Source organism: Scyliorhinus canicula, chromosome 7, assembly GCF_902713615.1.
Source record: "Scyliorhinus canicula chromosome 7, sScyCan1.1, whole genome shotgun sequence".
In the NCBI taxonomy this organism is placed as follows: domain Eukaryota; kingdom Metazoa; phylum Chordata; class Chondrichthyes; order Carcharhiniformes; family Scyliorhinidae; genus Scyliorhinus; species Scyliorhinus canicula.
In genome coordinates this window covers 104,810,151-104,819,175 of record NC_052152.1, presented here as the reverse complement: position 1 = coordinate 104,819,175, position 9,025 = coordinate 104,810,151, and positions in this window count along the sequence as shown.

Here is a 9,025-nt window from a genome sequence, read left to right as displayed (position 1 = left end):
TATCGGCAGCTAGAGCCGGGTCCTCTATGCTGCTCGGCTGCTAGCCCCAGTCAAACGGAGGATCGGTGGCCATTTTACGCTGAGTTTTCGGTTGTAAAACGCCACCGTTCCCACGCCGGCTTGGGGACATAGCCTCAGAATCAGAGAATTCAGCCCCATTTGTCTCAGCCGAGGAAAATTGATGCCCTGTTTGGGCGGTGGAAAGGTAAGAAGCAGATAATATTCTCGTCCTGCGCCAAGTTGGTGGGTTTTTGGGGGCCTTTTTTAAAAGACCATATTGGCAATTTTAAATGTGGATTTTGAAGCCCTGCCAATTAGTAGCGATATTTGGGGTGTCAGCCCAGCCGGAATTGAGCACCGGGGTGATGGCGGACACTTGGCTTTTGCTTCATTGTTGGCTTTGAGGCGGATCCTGCTGAGTTGGAGATAGGCAGCACAGCCCAATGCCACAGCATGGCTGGGTGATTTAATGAAGGTCTTGTATCTCGAGAAGGTTAAATTCATGGTGAGGGGGCAATTGGTGGGTTCGATCAAAGATGGAATTTATTTTCCAAAAAAAAAGAATTAGACAAGACATCTAGAGAACTTGTCACTATAAATACTCGCAAAGGTTTGTACCAGTAACCTTGACTACCTTGCAGAGTCTCATCAGCGAGTGTGGTTTGCCAGCGCACGATAGACAGCTTGTTATAAGACCTACCTAAGGTGGTTGTCTATCTAGATAATGTACTGATTACAGTAGCCTGCGAAGAGGAGCACCTAGTAAATCTCCAAGAAGTTTTTCAAAGATATAAGAAGGCCAGGATACAGCCAAAAAGGAAATGTGTACGTTCCAGTCTCATGGAATGACGTATTTGGGGAGAAGGCAAAAGTAATTAAGAAACCACCGGCCCCCAAAAATGTGTCAAAATTTAAATTTGTTTTAGGAATGTTGAATTATTACAGAAAATTTGTTCCTAATCTTTCTACAATGTTGGCGCCCCTACACACACTGCTGAAACAGCTTTACATAGAACATAGAACATAGAACAGAACAGCACAGAACAGGCCCTTCGGCCCTCGATGTTGTGCCGAGCAATGATCACCCTACTCAAACTCACGTATCCACCCTATACCCGTAACCCAACAACTCCCCCTTAACCTTACTTTTTAGGACACTACGGGCAATTTAGCATGGCCAATCCACCTAACCCGCACATCTTTGGACTGTGGGAGGAAACCGGAGCACCCGGAGGAAACCCACGCACACACGGGGAGGACGTGCAGACTCCACACAGACAGTGACCCAGCCGGGAATCGAACCTGGGACCCTGGAGCTGTGAAGCATTTATGCTAACCACTATGCTACCGTGCTGCCCCTTTGGAGGTGGTTTTGGAGAGAACATCAGAAAGAAGCCTTTAAACAAGTTAAACTAACTTTGCGGTCATCCAGGCTCTTGGTTCATTTTGATCCTCTTACCTGCGACACATTTCCCTACGGAATCGGAACGGCTTTCATGGCATGAGATGGAAGATGGTTTTTTAAATTTTAATTCATTTTTACAGAATGTGGGCTTCGCTAGCTGGACCAAAATTTGGTGCCCATCCCTAATTGCCCTTGAGAAGGTGGTGGTGAGCTGCCTTCTTGAACAGCTGCACTCCATGCACTTTCTGGGACAGAAAGGCCTATTGCCTATGCCTCGAAGACCGAGTGAAGAAGTTCCATCAATATATTTATGGACAGCACTTCATAGTAGTTACTGACCACAAACCCCTGTTCGGCTTATTTAGAGAGGATAAGGCCATTCCTCCCATAGCTTCAGCTAGAATCCAAAGCTGGGCTCTATTATTGGTAGGCCACGAGTATACCTTTCAGCACAGGCTGGGCACACACATATCAAACGCAAGCTCTTTAAGCCACCTTCCCCTACTGGAAAGTATACCGTCTCCGCCAGTACCACTGGAAATTGTTCTTACTCTATACTTTCTCCATACACTACCTAGGTCGGCATGACAGATCGTGTTTTGGACCCAGAAGGATCCCATATTGTCTAGAGTTAAGCACATGGTCCTCCACGGCTGGAATTACGATAATAGGTCTGAGCAATTGAGACTCTTTCAGATAAGAAAAGATGAGTTAATTTGTGAAGACGGCATTTTAGTATGGGGAGCAAGGGTGGTTGTTTCCACTCCTGTTAGAAAGCTATTATTACAAGAGTTACATTGTGCCCATCCTAGGATGAAGAAAATGAAGATGCTCGCATGCAGCTATATGTGGTGATCTGGGATGGGCACTGGCATAGAGAATCTGGTCAAACAATGTGACCAATGTCAAATGCAGCAAAAATTGCCATCTGCGGCCCTAATGCATCCTTGGGAGTGGCCAGGTTGACCATGGATGCGTCTGCAAGTCGATTTTGCAGGCCCATTCATGGGCATCATATTCTTGCTCATAATAGATTTGCTCTCCAAGTGGTTGGACATAAACAAAATTAAGTCCACAATCTCATCAGCAAGGGTAGAAAAAATAGGACAGACATTCGCCACGCATGGGTTGCCCGAGATGCTGGTCTTGGGTAATGGGCCTGCATTCACTGAAGAATTCCAGCATTTAATGAGAACTAATGGCATTCAACATCTTCGAAATGCTCCCAGCCACCCTGCTTCAAATGAACTGGCTGAGAGAGCTGTCCAAACATTCAAAGCTGACATGAAGAAACAGCTTCTCTACAAACCAGACTGGTCCATTTCCCGATCGCCTATAGAACAACTCATGTCACCACAGGTGTTCATAGAATCATAGAATTCCTACAGTGCAGAAGGAGGCTATTTGGCCCATCACGTCTACACCAACCCTCTGAAAGTGAACCTCACCTAGGCCCACTCGCCAGCCCTATCCACGTAACACTTTAACCTTACCTAACCTTTGGATACTAAGAGGCAATTTAGCATGGCCAATCCACCTAACCTGCATGGGTGGGATTCTCCGGTGCGTTTTCCTGGGTGCCACGTCCTCGCCAGCAACGAGATTCACCGTTCCCACCACCTGCCAATGAGATTTACCATTGTAGCCACCACATGCCACCGGAAAATCAGCGGGCGTGGCTGCGCTGCTGGTGTAATGGCGAATCCCGCCCACGGAGAATCTAACCCCACATCTTTGGACTGTGGGAGGAAACCGGAGCACGTGGAGGAAACCCAACCAGACACGGGGAGAACAAGCAAACTCAACACAGTCACCCAAGGCCAGAATCAAACCCGTGTCCCTGATACTGTGAGGCAGCAGTGCTAACCATTGCTGTGCCACCTTGTTATACCTGCTGAGTTACTGATGGGCAGACGTATTAGAAAAAGTTGGATCTGGTATTTCTGAATCTGGCAGTGGAGGCAAAACTGAACGCAGAGAAAGGACATCATGACTCGATAAAATTTTGTTATTGAAGTGCAGTAATCAGGAACTTAAAGGGAGAGGGATGTGGTACTGTGCTCCTCTAAAGGGCAAATTCTTGGAGGATCATGTGACCTGTTCAGCTAATGAGCCGGAGTGCAGCAAATCTTGGAGCTGAACGTGGGTTTTCCTTGACAGTTTGGAGTCGTGGAGTCCGGTAGATTTTATCTCACACTCTGTAAATAGTTACTTACCTAAATAAACCATCTATTCATTGATCTACTTGGCGGTCATCAGCCTTACAGGATACCACAGTAATACTTTAGTCAGGAAAGTTCAGCAGACAGTTGGATGCAATGATGAGGAGTTGTAGGGATGATTTTTCACACTACAAATGGTCTTTTCCCATATTGCCATTTTTATTTTATCACCATCGACACCCTTTCACCTCTATAGAAGATGGGCATGAAGCAAATCCATTCAAGATGGGATTATTTCATATGGTCCATGTTTTGCTAATGTCCGAAGAGACCAATTTGGGTGAGGTAGGTTCTTCCACAAGTGCCGCATATCAGATGTTTCAGGGTACTGCTTTAGGTGTTGGGGTCAGTTATTTAGCTGCAGTAGGCACCGGCCATCATAGAGCCATAGTGTCATAGAGCGGTACAGTGCAGAAAAGGCCCTTCGGCCCATCAAGTCTGCACCGACAATAACTATCCCTAATTTCATGCTTAAAAGTCTTTGGTAAAATCCATGTAAACTACATCAACTATACTTCCTTCATCCACACACTCAGTCACTTTACCAAAAAATTCTATCAATTTGTTAGGCATGACGTCCCTTTGGCAAAATGATGACTATCCCTAATCAACCCATGCCTTTCCAAGTAGAAAGGAATTCTCTCTTTCAGAATTTTCTCCAACAGTTTCCCTACTAAGAGACTCACTGGTCTCTAATTCCCTGATTTATCTCTATCACTCTTCTTGAACAGTGCAACAACATTAGCTGTTCTCCTAGTGGGCAGCACGGTGGCACCGTGGTTAGCACTGTTGCTTCTTAGCACCAGGGTCCCAGGTTCAATTCCCGGCTGGGGTCACCGTGCATAGTCTGCACATTCTCCCCATGTCTGCGTGGGTTTCCTCCGGGTGCTCCAGTTTCCTCCCACAAATCCTGAAAGACGTGCTGTTAGGTGAATTGGACATTCTGAATTCTCCTTCCATGTACCTCAACAGGCGCCGGAATGTTGTAACTAGGGGATTTTCACAGTAACTTCATTGCAGTGTTAATGTAAACTACTTGTGACAATAAAGATTATTATTATCCTCCACGGCCAGATAGGAATTAAAAACTTGCCTCAGAACCCTTGCAATGTCCTGCCTTGCCTCCTACAGCAGCCTGGGATGTAATTAATCTGGGCCTGGGGATTTGTCTATTTTTAAGCCTGTCAAAGCCTCCAATATCTCCTCACACCCTGTGTCAAACTGCTCAAGGTCCTCACAGTCCCATTTCCTGAATCTGTACCAATGTGACCTCCTTCTCAGCGAAGACCGATAGGTATTAATTTAACAGCCTAGCAATGTCCTGCGGCTTCACCCACAGACTGTCCCCTTGGTCTCTAATGAACCCTATTCTTTCCCTGGTTAACCTCTTCCTCTTAATGTATTACAGAATATCTTCGGGTTCTGCCTAATCTTATTTGGAAGTCATTTTTCATGCCACCTTTTTGATCTTCTAATTGTTTTCTTAAATTCCCTCTTGCACTTCCTACATTCCTCCAAGGCTGCAGCTGAATTTCTCCCTTTGGACTTGCCAAAGTCTTTCTCTTCCTCCATATCCACTCCTGCATTGTTCTCGACCTTAGGGTTTCCTGAACTTATTGCTCCTACATTTCCACCTACAGGGAACATGTTGGACCTGTACTTTCCCCATTTCCTTTTTGAATGACCTCCACTGCTCCGCTGTAGATTTTTCCACAAGAAGCTGTTTCTCAGTCAACATTGGCTGATTCTTTTTTATATTAGTAAAATTTGTCTTTCCCCAATCCAAAACCATCTTTTGCAGGTCAACTTTTACCTTGTCCATAACTAACTTGAACTGTACCGTGTTGTGGTCGCTATCACTAAAATGCTCCCTCACTGCCACATTGAACACTTGTCCAGCTTCATTCTCCAGAAACAGATCCAGCACTGCGCCATCTCTTGAAAGAGTTTCTACATATTAATACAAGAAACTCCACTGAATGCATTTTAAGAAATCCACCCCCTCTAAACCCTTTACACTATCACTATCCCAATTTATGTTGGTGAAGTTAAAATCCCCTTGTGTAATTATCCGATTATTATTCTTACACACTTCAGTAATTTGTCTACATATCTGCTTCTCTATTTCCCAATTACTCTTTGGGGCCTATTATATACTCCCAGTAATGTGACTGCCCCCTTTATATTCCTCAGTTCTACCCATGAATTTCTTTTAAAGACCCTTCCAAGATATCGGGCGCGATCTACCGGCCATGCCGTGCCCCAATGGGAGCGTGGCCTGGATGTTAGAGAGGGAGAAGCTTCCTGACAGCCACGATGCCTCGCGGGATCTACCCAAGTCCCACAAGGCACCGGGACAGGAACCCGGCCACAATCACAATGGGTGGGACCATGTCGCACACGGGTAAGTAGGCCTTAAACTTACTCTACCAGCTTTCCAGGATCTATTGGCCTCCCAGGGAGGCTGAAGCCGGGCGCCATTCAGTGCTGGTCCACACAAACATGGACCAGGCAGAATGGCACCAGGGGGGGTCTCCCAGGCCATTGGATGCCCCTGGGTGGCCATGGTCAGTGCAGGGTGGCCTCCTGAACCTCCCCCTGGAACATGGGTACCTTGTTACTGTCAGGCTGGCACTTTGGTGCTGCCAAGATGACCAGGTGGCACTGCCAAGCCAGCAGTGCAAGGGTGCCTGGGTGCCGTCCAAGGATGCCCGGGTGCCAGGGCAACACTACCAAGGGTCAGGGCCCGAGGGGTCCATGACAATGAAAGGAGAGTGGAGAGGGGGTATGAAGCATGGGAGTTGCAGGGCACCTAAGAAGGGCCCGTTCGAGGAGGGTGATGGATGGGAGTCCTGGAAGGCGGGGACCTGCAAAGGGATGTGGGGGAGGTGCTGAAAAGGAGGTGCCCCCAGGGACCCCATAGTGGGGTGTCCTCACTTGGGACGGGGGGATGGGGGATAATGCCCATGTGTTTTGGGGGTGACATTGTCTATGGGTGGGGGGAAGCTCGCTTAGAGATTGGGGCACCTTTTCTAAATGGGGCCCGATCTCTGATTTCAGCTCCCCAGTGATGAAATAAATTTTAAGTGTGGGCTAAACCGGAGAGAAACTCTCCAGGGCCCAATAAGGTGACTAAGTGTCATTGAGTAGCAATGGGGAACTCGCCGGCAGAGCCAGCGGGAAACTTCCTGAAAAAACCCGCCACAAATGACACTTAGAAACTTTTCCGTTCAGTCGCACTCATAATTTCCCCTCATTGCAGTAACTGATTCCTTGATTAATAGTGCAACACCACCTCCCTTTTTACACCCTCCTCTGTCTGCCTAAAAATCCTACTCCCTGGAATGTTAAGTTGCCAGTCCTGCCCTTGCCTTAACCATGTCTCTGTGATGACAACTTGGCAACAATGTCAATTCCATGTGTCAATCAACACCCTTAACTCATCAGTCTTACCTATTACACTCCTGGCATTAAAGTAAAGACCATCCAGCCTTGACTACTCTCTTGACATTCAACATAGCTGAACTCACTCTGACTTGCTTCCTTTATTATAGCATGATGTGTCTCTATTTTACTTATACCCTGTGTCCCTGTCCCCTGCCAAACTAATTTAAACTCCTTCCAACATCACTAGCAAACCTACCTGCAAGGATGTTGGTCCCAATGTGGTTTAGGTGCAGACCGTCCCTTTTGTACATATCCCACCTTCCCCAGAAACGCTCCCAGTGATCCAAGAATCTAAAGCCCTCCCTCCTGCACCAACTCTTGAGCCATGCATGAATCTGCCCTATTTTCCTATTTCTATATTTGCTAACATGTGGCACCGGGAGTAATCCAGAGATTACAACCTTGGAGATCCTGCTTTTTAATCTATTGCCTAGCTTCCTAAATTCTTGAAACCAGACTTCATCCTGCATTCTACCTATATCGTTGGTACCAACATGTACCATGACCTCTGACTTTCCACCCTCTCCCTTTAGGATGCCATGCAGCCTTTCAATGACATCCCTTATCCTGGCATCAGGGAGGCAACACACCATCCTGGAGTCACGCCTGTGGCCACAGAAATGGCTGTCTGCTCCCCTGACTAATGAATCCCCAATACTATTGCTCTTCCTTTCTTCTTCCTCCCCTCCTGTACAGTTACGCTGCTTGTGGTGCCAGAAGCTTGGCACTGACTGAACTCCTCTGAGGTACCAGCACCATCATCAGCTTCCAAAATGGAATACCGATTTGCGAGTGGGACCCTAGGGGACTCTAGCAAAGTCTGCCTGTTCTTCCTGGACTGCCTAGTGTTCACCCATTTCCTTTTTTCTTCTTGTCCCTTGAGCTGTGGGACCACCTCTCTAAAGAAGCGACCCACGTAATACCCAGCCTGTTGGGAGCACTTCTCACACATGTGGTCATCTAGGACACTGGTAGTGGCACAGTGGCTAGCACTGTTGCTTCCCAGCGATAGGGACCTGGGTTCAATTCCTGATTTGGGTTACTGTCTGTGTGGAGTCTACACATTCTCCCTGTGTCTGAGTGGGTTTCCTCCAGCACTCTGGTTTCCTCCCACAAGTCCCGAAAGACATGCTGTTCGGTGAATTGGATATTCTGTCTTCTTCCTCAGTGTATCCGAACAGGCACCGGAGTGTGGCGACAAGGGGCTGTTTACAGTAACTTAATTGCAGTGTTAATGCAAGCATACTTGTGACACTAATTATTATTATGGTCCAAGATAGGGCCAAAGGCTAGGAATCCTACAGCGAGTAACTCACCTCCTGGAGTTTCCCCTCCAAGTTACTCACCACCCTGACTTGGAAATATGTCGCCGCTCCTTCACTGTCACTTGGGCAACATTCTGGAACTCTCTCCCCAACAGCATAGTGGGTGTACGTACACCTCAAGGACTGCAGCAGTTCAAGAAGATAACTCACCGCCACCTTCTGAAGGGCAATTATGCATGGGCAATAAATGCTGGCCTAACCAACAATGCTCATATCCTGTAAATTCATTTTTTTTTAAACTTCTTATATGTTACAGGCCACACATTCCACTCTGCTGTCCTTAGCTGATATGTCTTCAAAGTAATAATTTATGCCTTCGACTTGAACAATTCTAGAAGTAATACTTTTCCCAACAAGTAATATGTTTTTTTTTAGTTTCAGCTATTTAGACACAATCCCTAATATATATATATTTTAAATTTTTCAAATTAAGGGGCAATTTAGAGTCGTCAATCCACCTACCCTGCACATCTTTTTGGGTTGTGGGGGTGAGACCCATGCAACTACGGGGAGAATGTGCAAACTCCACACGGACAGTGACCTGGGGCTGGGATCGAACTCGGGTCCTCGGTACCGTAAGACAGCAATGCTAACCACTGTGCCACCATTCTGCCCCTATATTATGC